This window comes from Adiantum capillus-veneris, chromosome 13 (genome assembly GCF_014529385.1).
Source record: "Adiantum capillus-veneris isolate H3 chromosome 13, ASM1452938v2, whole genome shotgun sequence".
Classification (NCBI taxonomy): Eukaryota; Viridiplantae; Streptophyta; class Polypodiopsida; order Polypodiales; family Pteridaceae; genus Adiantum; species Adiantum capillus-veneris.
The window spans coordinates 142,009,501-142,023,124 of record NC_140943.1 but is presented as its reverse complement, the minus strand read 5'-3'; positions in this window follow the sequence as shown (position 1 = coordinate 142,023,124).

Below are 13,624 nucleotides of genomic sequence, written 5' to 3'. Positions count from 1 at the left end.
TATGGCTAATTGATTATATCTAGAGAATCCATCCAAGCTATAAGCTCTTGCCCAATTATTCGTTCTAGCACATGATATGTGATAGTAAGAGGATAATTATCTCATATGGTAGCTTCATTCACCTTATTGAGGTTCACACACACTCTGAATTTTCCATTATTTTTGCACACTACCACAATAGGTGATACCCGATCAATGTGTTCTATTTCATGGATGAGTTTTTCTTCCTTGAGATTCTCAGTCTCTTCCTTGATTTTCTTACAAAATCTCTCATTGTAGGTGTATTGTCGTTGTCTGCTTGGTTTAGCGTCATCTCTCTCATACGGATAGTATGCTAACATAGTTTGAAGATCCACTTCCTTGAGATCTTTGTAGGACCAAGCAAAAACCTCCCCATACTCCTTTAGCATCCGAATAAGAATTTCTTCCTCCTCTAGAGACAAATTTGTAGCTATATATGTTGGCTTTGAGTCCTCTCCCAATTGTGTTAGGTCAATTTGTTTGGTTTTTTCAGGTCCCTCATAGGATTTTCCTACTCCTTTTGGATGGCACACAGTTGGTGCACTATGATTTGTCGATCTTGTAAAGTGAGGTCCATTTTGACTCTTAATATTTCTCTTTGCACTCAATTTTAGACATTGGAGGTTCTTTTTCTTTTCCTTTAGTCTCAATAGGCTTGCTCAATTTTTGTTTTGTATTTAGTCGTGTTTTTCATGGTTGGATATTTCTCTGTTGTTTTGTCCTTGATGTAATCCGATACATTTATCATTGTCAATGATGGAGTTTTGATACTTTTCCATTTTTTGCTATAATTTTTTTAGCGCGTACGATATTGATTTGGAAACTCAAAAAAAAATTCTTCTCCTCTAGCTCAGTTGTGGAATCATAATAATGATAAAAGTAAATGTGATGCTCCTCAATAAGTTCAATCATCACCATCTAGATAGGAATAGAACTTTCACCCTTTTACGTGTTATTTTTCAGAATCCGGTTTCTCCGTTGAGTAGAAGGTTTTCCCTTGCGTGTTCTTTTTCAAAATTTGGTTCCTCCGTTGTGAGTGTCTTCTCCTCCAGATCATATGTGGCGTCATAATAATGGTTAGAGAAAACGTGTTGCTCCTCAATAAGTTCAATCATCACCATCTAGATAGGAACTATGTCATAACCCTCCTTGTCACAAAACTGTGTGGGTGTGGATTCGTTAACACATATATCCATAGAAGCCAAAAATTGAGTCCACTAAAATGGTCCAAATAGATGTTCAAGAAATGGTTCAGGTATGTATTCAACATTATCTACCTCTTGGTATAATATGGAATATTCTCTTCATAAACTACCAGACTCAAAAGCTCTACACATCCATATTGGAGTGTCTTTACGTATCCATGACGGAATTTTAGTTTTTGCTAAGGATTTTCAAATTCAACTCCTGGATTGGTGTCCTGAAAACATCCTTGTAAGAATAATCCTTCAAATTTACCCGAATAATTGATCAAGCTTGTTCAAAGTAAAGATAATCATTTTCCCAATCCTGGATCAACTGTATTTGTCTCATGAAAAGTCTTCCCAAGATGATTTTGTAATTGAGTTTTTTTCCAAAATCTACAATGTCAAAAGTGTGTTGGTAGTCAATTCTATAGGACCTAACTATTAAATTTTCCAGTAAACCCATTGGTTTCTAAATGTGCCCATCTGCTAGTTGATGTTTCATGCGTGTTTGTCTAATTGCTAGTTTTCCCAAGCCTTCCCTGACAGCTTTTGTTGCAATGGCAATACTTGCTCCATTGTTCAAAACAACCATGGTGATAACATCATTGTACTATATTGGAAAGGTCGTGTTTCCTTAGTTCCTCTCACACTAATCCACAACTTTGTTAATGGGCACGGATTTGACAATTTTAGTCTGCAACTCCCCATCTTGCAATTCCTCTAAATTTCCTTGGGTTACCTCTTTTAAGCCCATCTTTTCCATGGTAAATTTAAGATCCTTCCACAGATGTGGTCATAATTTAAGCAACTCTCCCATTGTGATCATACATTGAATAGGAGTCGACATAACTGACTGCTAGTGTGTATGTGTATGTGTGTGTGCACGTGAGAGAGAGAGAGAGATAGAGAGAGAAATCAATTTCATAAACATGAAAAATTATTTTTAGCATAGATTCAAAGAGGAAAAAATATAAAATAACCACCATGTTTTTCAATTCAACTATATTTAATTAAATTTTTAAAGTAGATTTTCTCCTTCTCCCCCTCCACCTAGTTGATTTGATCTTCCTCAAGACTAAACTAAGACACACTTTTCTCAAACAAACACTAACATGATTCCTCACACAGAGAGAGTCAAAGGGGATTGCACGTTGTTTAGAATTAGAATTTGATTATGCTTATCTTTTTGCAACAAAGTCCAATTTAATTAGTATATTGTGTGAGACTGTGCAAGTGTGAGGGAGACAAAAAGGGAGGAAGAGAGTAGAAGTCAAAAGAGGATGCCATGTTTTTTGGACTACATAAGGAGTCTTAATAAAGCGTTGGATTTTTGGTACAAATGTGGACCATTGGATAAAGCTTTAGGATTAGTGTCACATGGAAAAAAGTGGAGAGAGAGAGAACTAAGGTGTTGGCTATTGCTCTTGCCCTATGGGCGTTGTCGTAGGCAACATTGGTGGCACATTTGGATTCTAAAGGAGCTAGCTTGGTTATTTGAGCACTCATCCTTGGTGATCAGGGTCATCGATGAGAATATGGCCAAGTAACCCATTGGTGCACGAGCAAACTTTGTCACCTTTGCACAGGAGTTTTGTGATTTGCCAAATAAAAAAGGATTACTGTCACATGACAAAAATCTTTCTTTTTTAATATTTGTTTCCGAGTTGTGAGAGGTGTTGACATTTGTGTGCCTCCCTCTTTAAAAAGGGCTATTGATTATTAGGTCACACAATCTTTCTCGTCCTCTTCCATCTTTTTTTTTTCTTAATTTTCTACAATGTTTCCAACTGGTTTTTCAAACATTATTTTTTATGTTTTTGGGATATATTGTAGTCTAAATAGTTTATTTACATTTTTTTCAAGAAACATAATATTATATTGTGATAACAACTATTTTAGAAAATTAGTGTCACCTTCTTGTTTTCTGTTCAAAGAAACCTTTTATTATTAAATTCTTCTCGTAGCCTTATGTAGGCCATAGTGAACTTTCAACTTGTTGAAATTTGGTCAATACTTAATACTTATCCCCTAGGGTCAAACTCCAAACAATCCACTTTTCCAACACATCACCCATCAAAGGTACGGTTCGCTATCTCATGTCCTGTAGAAGTATTGGTAGAATGTGTTTTGTATTAGAAAGTGGTCCATCACTTTCATTTAACTTGGGGTGGGTCCATATGACCCGATGATAGAGGAGAGCTATCTTACGTGGGTTGCTAATTGATTGGTTATAGAAAATGGAAGGAGTTTTTGCATCCACCATTGGGTTCCCCCTGCCCCCCGCGCACCTTTAAAAAAAGGCACACCACAAGGTGAGAAGATCCTATGGCAGAAGCTTTCATATATACTCCTTCCGTACAATGTCGTGATGCTCAATGCCCACAACAAGAAATGCTAAAGAATAACACGTTTATCAGATTTTGGGGAAAGTGTGACATAGCTTAACCTTAGGCTGACTAGGAGGTTTTGGGTTTCTTTTCTAACTAATAACAAGAGAAGATTTTTTGCTAATTGATAACATGTATGCCTGCACTAATCTAGACAACATGTATGCATGCACTAATGCTAGATAGTGTCATTGGGGAAAATGTGTCATGCTTGGTGATTCCCTGGATGATATACATCCCAATTGTTGTGTTCAGCATTGCTTTGGTGCCAAATGTGGTGCACTTCAAAAATGACAATAAGTACTTGAGGAGAATACTGCTTGGAATACTATCACTTGGAGTTTATTAATATGCAAACATGGCAGGAGCAAGGAAGCTTTGAGTTCATTTTTGTAAAATCAAGGCCATTAGAGAAAGATGTTGTTCTTGGTAGACATGATTGATATGTAAACCAAATGTGGTGTGCTTTGGAAACCACAGTAGGTTCATGAGGAGCTTTGAGATTGGCATGCTACCTCTTGGAGTACATTGCTAGCGGGGATATGCTTGGGATGGCAGTGCCAATGAAGCTTGAGTTGTTTTTGTCTTTACCGGGGCTATCGGAGACCGATGTTGTGCTTGGTGATGCTTTGGTAGGTATGTATGCTAAATGTGGTACACTTCAAAGAGCAGAATAGGTGCTTGAGGAGCTTATTACTTGGAAATTAATCTCATGGAGTACATTGCTTGAGCGATTTGCCCAATAAAAGGAGGATGCTCAAGTTTTTCACAAAGGCTTCCCAATATTAGAACAAGAAGAGAAAAGGTGTGTTTTAACCCAAAAAAGAAAAAAAGATGTCAACGATGAAGAGTAGAGCAAGCATAGGATATTTTGGAAGTGGTGCCACCACAAAGGCTGGATGATGGCAAACAAGAAACAAGAAGTGCTAGAGAAGCTAGGGTGCAACCTTTTGAGTCATAGCTGGTGATGCTGATTGTCCAGCCACATTCTACCACATCATCAAGTAATATTTCCCACATGGGCTTGAAAAGAAAAAGAACCAATATTAACTCAAAATTGTGTGTGTGAAGTTTTTGTGTAGCCTCACCCCCAATTGCACATATGGAGTGCTCTTTCGCCTGGATAAAAACCATATACTAATGATTCAATTCATCATTGTGACCATTTCATGGAAGCTTTATAACTTCATTAGAGAAGACTAAGTGGTTATTTGAGGAGGGGAAACCCTAATTGGTAGCCTCATAGCCTCGAACATGTAATAGAAGCAACACGGGACTACACTAGGACCTTGGCTTAGAACGATTGTATCTCCCTTGTTATATTTCCAAAAGAGCTCATTCTTGGTTCTAGAAACTCACATAAAAATTGGGCAATGTCTAAATCGTCATCATTGTGGCATTTTGAGTCCCTTTTTATTATTTTTGGGCTATTTTTAACCATTTTATGGCCATTCTTAGTCCTTTTAAGCCCAAAAATGCCCCTTTTTGTCCGTGAGATTCCCAAATGAGCTGAGGAGATCCCTAAATTTGTGGAAGAGTCCCAATAGAATCAAATTTCATGTTGAATCTCATTTTCCTACTTGAGAAGCACTTTGGACACGTCTTTGCTGTTTTTGGTTGATATCACACTTTCTAGGCCAAACGAGTGTGCCACTTCAAAACACTTGACATTTGTACATTTTTCAAGAAAACTAGGTATGTTTTAATGTGATAAAGTATGAAATAGTGCCACATTGTGGACCTCACCTTCCTAGCAAGGTATGCATACATTTGCAAGTGTGGCATCTATTTTTGCACATATCACACTATGTACATTATAGCATTTGGCCCCATATATCAAGAGCATTAAGAGTGAGGTGTATATTTTTAGTTTTGTACTATACACATGCCATAACATGACATCAGAAACTAAAAAAATATAGAGATTTAAAGGCCATGATATTTTCAAAGTTTTGCAAAATTTATGAGCACTTTATGGAGGATCATGGAGTTAATGATCATGAAACAATGTAAGGATTTGATTTGATTGTGGTGTGTGAGTTTAGGATTGAATCAAAGAGATTCAAGATGCACAAGGTGCAAATTGGCAAGAATTTAAGAAGGCTTTACAAGAGGAATACTTTCTTGAAAATTCCCAATGACTGACCTAGCAACGTTTTATGAAGTTGATACAGAAAACGGACAAAGTTTTATGAGCAAAGGAGTTGTTATGAGAGTTTGAAAAGAAGCTTGAATAGAAATCTAGCACAAAACAAAGAACAATGAAGCCAAATAATGTGGAATTATTTACTCAAGTAGCCGATCTATGCCTTCAAAAGAGTTTGGTGAAACTATTTTGAAGGCATAGAGTTTGGTGAAACTCTTTTGATTTGATTGTGGTGTGTGAGTTTAGGGATTGAATCAAAGAGATTCAAGATGCACAAGGTGAAAATTGGCAAGAATTTAAGAAGGCTTTACAAGAGGAATACTTTCTTGAAAACTCCCAATTTATGAAGTTGATACAGAAAAAGGACAAAGTTCTATGAGCAAGGGAGCTATTATGAGAGTTTGAAAAGAAGTTTGAATAGCAATCTGTCACAAAACAAAGAACAATGAAGGCAAATATTGTGGAATTATTTACTCAAGTAGGCGATCTATGCCTTCAAAAGAGTTTGGTGAAACTGCTTGGGGATCCAAAGTGTGAGCTAGGCTTAGCTTCTAATTGAAAAATGGTTTTTGAGTAGTTGATATGATTGTTAAGTGGCAAAAGAGGGTGAACAATATAATAGTGGTTGATCGTATGGATGTGCTTGAAGAAGAACCAACATAGAAATCGAAGACCAAGCTGGAAGAGCCGGTTTTCGACAAACTAATTAAAATTATATAGGAGTTATATTTGTATTTGAAAGTTGTTAAACTTGAAGGATTGGTACAAGTGGATCTACATTAGAGCCAAATAGACACCCTCCCATGGAGGGACTAGATGTTCACTATATGTGGCTCGGGGGTTCATTATATCCTGAATGCTTATTATAGAACAACCAGGTAGGAGGGCTTCACTTAAATTCTTTAGCGCTTCATGCACCTCTCATCAGGAAAAGTTTGAGCTTATTTTTGGGACTTGTAAGAAATTGCTAATGTGGCAAGCTTTCAAAAACTGGGGATCGGTAGAACTTTTTGCAAATAAGATCCAAATATGTTAAAGGTTGGATATTTGGAATCTACTCTTCAAATTCTCTCTATTGATATATAGCATGCATGTATCAAACATTTTCTTCATATAGATGTAGAAAAAGGTGATTCCATGTTACCATAACGGTAACAAAAACTAGTTGATTGGAAAAAAAGGCGTAAATTACTCATCCAAAAAAAATTCATATTGGCTCTTTAAAATCCATTTTTCAAGAGCTTTCCAATGATAAGTCATATCATGGGGTTATCAACAATATTTAGAAGAGTTTATCAGGTTTCTCTCTTTTGTGTATCTCTGATGATGTGGCACCCTTAAAAGGCCCAAAATGAGCTCAAAATTTTCCTAATGTCTTCCTCCATGGTCCAATTAATAAATTCTTGCAACTACTCATCCATCATGTGTTGCAAACATCATTAACATTGTAAACTAAAGGGTTCTTAGAGCCCTTCTTAGTGGGGGCACCAACAAAATAATGGGGGGAAATTGCAATCAGGTTGGGATGGCCTCTACACCTCCATCTAACCTGAGCTACCTATCACCTCAAGAGAAGATGCTCTATCTAAAGAGAAAATTGGGGGTATTACCTAGAAAGTATGTGGCTAGGACGCAAAGAGAGAATCACTCAACACACTACACACCATATCACACAACCAAAAAATCTATAAATTGATCTACTAGCTCACACCACATGTGGGATGTGGCGGTGGAGGAACGTGTTGGGAGAGAGAGTGAGAAAAGGAGACTCTGCCAGTGTAGGTGTATGGAGAACTATTCATACAAGAGGTGGAAAACCTGCATACCTCACCAAGCAAAATAAAATAAACAACAATCATAGAACATATTCACAAGAGTTTGATAGCAAGCGCGATACTAGAAATGGCACCAGAAAAGAGTAGATTATTTTTCAACAAAAGATATAATGGATAGATAAGGGTAGGAGAGAAGGAAGGATACCATGGGTGCATCTTTGATGTAATGGAAGGTGATAGCAAGGTATAATGTGAGTGTGGCCTTCATTCTTATTGATACTAAAGGTTGCTCCTCCATAGAAGTTGCACAAGGGTGTGTGTGTTGATGGTAATGGAAGGGTAGGGTGTACACTATGATTTGTATGTTCATAACTCTCCTTTTGTGTGTGAATCATGTGTTACATAGGCTCCTTAAGCCTTGGGGTGTGATGGTGTGGATGGTGACTCTCAAAACCTTTTGTATAGACAAACACTCCTAGCTATGCTAGAATGTGGAGGCATGGTGTCTATGCCTCAAAGTGCTCATGATAACCTCTAATACTTAGATCTTGTGACTTGGTAAGATTGTTTTTCTTTTGGTGTTAAATGCCCCTCCTTATATAGGGAAAGAGAGTGTAATTTCCATTTTTTTAATTAAGCAAAAACAAGGGCCATGTGATCATGAGTCACCCTTGTCTAGCTAGGTGCGTATGTGTAGATTAATAGTCTTAGGAGAGAGAAAGAAAGAGGGAGAGAGGGAGAGAGGGAAAGGGGAAAATAGAGGGTAAAGGGATGGAAAATCTAAATGCTTTCTAGTTACACTAGGTTATTGAAAGACGGAGGGTAGGGAATTTACAAGGGAATTGTCAAAGGTGGGAAGTTGTTGGAGAGGGTAAGACCGCCACACTTGGAGAAGAATATTTCAAAGTAGCCAAGATTGCATTGAAGAGATTTGTGTCTCTTGAAATGATGCAAGAGATTTCGTGATTTCACTCTCTCTCTTCTAGAGGGAGAATTACTAGAGAAAGATGGGAGACTTTTATGCCATGTCTTGAGATCCTTGAGAGAGGTAGCAACCTCACCTTATTATCAAGATTGTGGATGAGATTTTTTTGTGTTTTTATGTGGGCATGTGATTCTTATTGTATGTAAATATGTGTGTATGTATTTGAGAGAGAGAGAGAGAGAGAGAGAGAGAGAGAGAGAGAGAGAGAGAGAGAGAGAGAGAGAGAGAGAGAGAGAGAGAGAGAGAGAAGAGTTTTTACATAGAAGAAGTTGTAAGGTATAAAGGTGAAGGGAGAGATGAAGATGAACAAGATGGTGAGAGGGATAAACTTTAAGGTCTTGGTTAGGGAGAGAAAGCAATGTGTGAGGGAGAGAGAGGAATGAGTGTGGTTGTGAGTATGGAGAGGGGAAGATGAGAAGAGTTCAAGGCTGCCCTATGTGGCAAACTAGGGTCCACTATTTGCATCATATCTTGGCACTCCAATTTCCTAAAATTATAAAACAAATATACACAAAAACTTCACCACCCGGGATATATAGTTTTGAGTTTTCCCAAATTCCAAGTGGAGAAAGCTGCCAAAAACTCCACAAAAATGTGTATTTTTGCTTCCATAGAAGTCTTTGGTGGTTCCCTCTTGTTGACACTTCTATTATCTATCCCAAAAAGTCTATATATATGTCTAAAGCACCACCAAGGACCTTGAATTTTCTTATAAAATAAAAATGAGATTTCCTTTATAATTATTGAAAGATGTAGCCCATAATGAACTAGTCAACAAGTATTATAAACTAGTAAAGTATTAAACAATTGATAAAATAAGTTGCATACAACAACAATCCTCGATCAAAGTAGTTTCACTTCTCACATGTGAAATTGTAGCATATAAATGTCCATGAGAGAATACCAATGATGGAAGATATAAACCAAGAATTCATATTGTTGCCCTTATGCTTTGTTGATTGCCATCCATAAGCTTAACTACTTGGAAACTGATGCTGCTTCATTTGAAATGGAATACATCGAGACGTTTTAGCAACAAAATCTATTCTTGACATAAAGACCCTCTCTCTAATATTGATTCTAGAGTTATCATCTGTCTCAATTACCTTTCAATAAAACTATTTGCATATCAATACGGTTATAGTACATAATCCGCATCTTAGAACTAATTTCCATAGCAGCATGATAGGATCACTTTTTGAAAAGCAATGAATGTCAAACACCCAACATGAAGAACTTTCTGGAAGAAAACATGCACCATATCCAAGTATACACATATTTATGGTACATCTCAATACCTTTTCACTTTTCCACACGTGAGAATGACACATTGAATAATATATAATCTTCACATGACTACATTTATGTACAACAAGTAGTATCTTTCAAAAGTCATCTTCAAAAAAAATAAAATCCACTGGTGATTAATGATCGATTATGGAGTATGAGCCTTTTATGGCATCTCAACCTTTATGGCATATGAATGAATGAGTTTCTCTATGGCACATGTATGAATGAAGGAGTCTATCTATCATAATCCTAAGCCCAAGGGGAGGGTAGTTGGGAATGGGATAAATTTAGCCTATGATCCTAGTTTTCTTTGTGAACCTTTCCTATTGGAAGTATGATGATTTGTATCTATGAAACTTCTTGCTAGACTATTGGGAATCCTACATTGCCTATGGCATGTGTAGCATGGACAAACATAGCCCAAGTCATAGGATCCCCCATGAGGTGTCTTCCTAAACATAGTAAAAGAATTTTGGAAAAGTTATAAGCCTAGAAAATCCCCCTAAAAGAGTGACCACGACCTCTTAAGTTGACCTTAAGATCCTTATGATGTCATCCATGATGCTAGATGAGATGCTCTCTCAAGTCCTATATAAAGAGATCATTTGTACTCATTACTATGAGATGAATCAATATCTTTGGTGCCTAAAATCTACTTTATTGTGCCTACATCTTGAGTGAGTGCCTCACCCTCTCTTGCATTATGCCTCAACCATGGCTCTCACACTCACCCTACATAGACACCTGCACCAACAAACCCTTGTGATTTCATATAATTTTCTTTTGGATCCTTCATCCTTGTCCCATTCTTATTTTTTTAATACATGGTCTTCATTTTCATACCCTCTCTTTGAGTAGGTGCCTTTGTCGTCACCTTTATAGTCATTGTCATGGTTGCGCTTCATGTAATCTTCATCGATGCCTTCATCTCACTTTCATTATTTGTTTCTTCATCTCCATGTTGATGGTCTTCATGATCTTCAAACTTCATGTTCTACTTAATTTGAATGACGAGTTCTTCTATGTATTTTAAGCTCCTTGTGCATCACTCAATTTACACATGATCCATCATTCTCATGTTATGCTCAGAGTGAAATCTTCTTTAATGATTTTGAAAACTTTGAATCCTTAAAACCCTTTTGCAAACTTGAGAGAATTTCCTTATGTGAAGCACCTCTTCACCGAGGTGAAGCCCCTCTTCACACTAAAGAAGCAAGGCTTGGTTCTTGAAGCTCGATTTTTGCCTTTAAAGAATCTTTTATACCTCAATTCGTTGAAGAAAATTTCCAGATTTTTTGATGAAAACCTTTTGATTTCTTCTAGATTCTAGCCTTGGGCACTGTTGGACTTGAAATTCTTAGGGCTTGCAAACTGTGGGAATAGGGACTCTATTGGTGCTACAATGCTACAAATGAGAATCCTACCAGAGCTCGAGGGATTTGGACCCTCCTTATGGCTAGCTAGCAGTGGGAATTTTCCCTTTGGCAAGCTAGATGGACGTGATCAATTGGAGTGTGCGATGGCCAGAGCAAAGGCAGTTCGATGGTAGTGGTCAATCAAAGCGCATGGGCAGCTAACGCAAAAAACTGTGGCTAGGCAGTCGATCAGTTTGGACCTGACCTGGCACATGAGTTGTTAAGCAATGAATTTCAAATCCACCCACAACACAACACCTAGAAGAAACAACTCTATCCTTGGTGAAGTAACCAATGAAGCTAAGGGACTTGCACATGAAGACTACCAAAAATAGCCGATATATGCTTGAATGAACAAAGTCACAAACACACTTTAATCAAGAGGATTAGGGGATAACCAAATTGGATTGTAGAGCTTAAGGGTTCTATGGAAAGCTCTTGAAGAGGTCTTTCAGTGGGCACAATGAATCAACCAAGAGAAAAATATTTTGTTATGATTATTACCTCACAAACTAGAACCTAACTATGGGTAGTGGCGTACAATGTTGTGTACTTATCCCATCAAATAGGGGCAATTACTGAGAGTGACAAAAATGCAGTGTTTATGGAGTGAAAAGGTAGTTGAATCAATCACAATGGAAAGAAGAGAGATGCTATGTGATCCAACTTAGAGAAGATGCCTAGGAATCTACTACCACTGGCTCTAATACCACTTGCTGGTGTAAGTGGCTATGAAGGGTGAGTGTGTGATCCATTCATGGCTGATGCATAATGTAAGAGAGGATCAAGCACTCACTCAAGATGTAGGGACAATAGAGTAGAGTTTAGGCACAAAAGAGGGTCATTCAATTCATAGAAATGAGTGTAAATGAGCTCTTTATATAGGACTTGAGAGAGCATTTCATATGACACCATAAGTAGCTTAAGATCAGTTTAAGATGTGGTGGCTGCTTTTTACTGGGGTTTTCTAGGCTCATAACTCCTCCAACATGCGTTTACAATATCTAGGAAGACAACTCATGGGGTATACTATGACTTGGGCTACTTTTGGTCATGCTACACATGCCATAGGAGGCCACCTAGGATGCCTAGTAGACTAGAGATAAGTTGCATGGATACATATCATCATACTTCCAAGGAAAGGTTCACAAAGAAGGTCAAGATCATAGGCCAAAGCCCATTATCTACATTTTCTTCTCCATTTTGAAAAAAATCCATTAGTTTATCCAAAAAGAGGTGTTAATCTATACATTTTAACATTTTAATAGAAGGGTTTTACAAGTATCTTGCAAAGGTACATTATATACGTTTGCTCTTAATAGTGGACTCCCCAAGGTTGACTATTGACCTTCATATTGAAGGTAGCTTCAAATGAAGCTCCAAAGGTATCTTCGTCTAGAATGAGTTGTTCTTCCATTTCTAAAAAGAAAAGCTGGAATACCTAATGATGCACATACAAGAGACATTTTATTGTATTACATTTTCATAAACAAAATTACAAAGCAGCCTCAAGCTCATGTTAAGCCTTGGGGGACAGAAGCTTATATCAATACTTAGTCAATAACTCCCAGTAGAGTAATGTTACCAAGCACCCAAAAATTTACACGACATGGCTCAATTGGATGGTGAGAATCACCCTAAGCCAATCATTTGAGTTTTACGTTTTACTTACCACACATATTATCTCCTTTCTTTCTTGTACAATCTTTGAGAAACTAGCCACAGAGAGGTTGCTAGGGAATACAAGGAAATTCTTGGCCCTCCAAATATTTTTGAAGAAGTATTAATTAATAATTTGAGTATAGATAAGCAGTGCAAAACTTTGAAATTGTTTTCCACCAAGGTGTAAATCCTTCTTGAAAAATCCTACCTTCCACATTCTCTGTATCCATTTACACACTTTTTTTTGCTAGGCCTTAGACAAACCGACAAATGATGTCACCACAGCCCTCACGCTCTTTCGAACAAACACACACCAATATGATGCAAGGCTAAGTGAGGAATAAAAACATCCATCAAAATTTTTTATATCATCACATAGGTAGACAAGATCTAGATGGGTACCATAACCATCACCTTCAAGTGAGCCATGTATGTCTTATGGGTATTAGGGAGGTAGTCCCTGACCAGCTCTAGTTACACGTAGAGGGTGGACGGAGATGAAGCCAATAGCAGCTATGCACAGAGGGCAAGAGGGAATGGGAGAGTAATGGTGGATATAGAGACTCATCATATTAGTACGGTAAGCACATGCATCTTCAAAGATACTCCACAGCATCAAAGGTGCAAAGATTGGCATAGAGGGAGGAGGAGAAGGAGATGAATCCGAGCTCGTCAAATCTTGTAGAGCACAAGTTCAAACAACAGCTAATGCAAGTGTGAATACCCAAGTGGAATCCCACAACTAATTATGGTTGG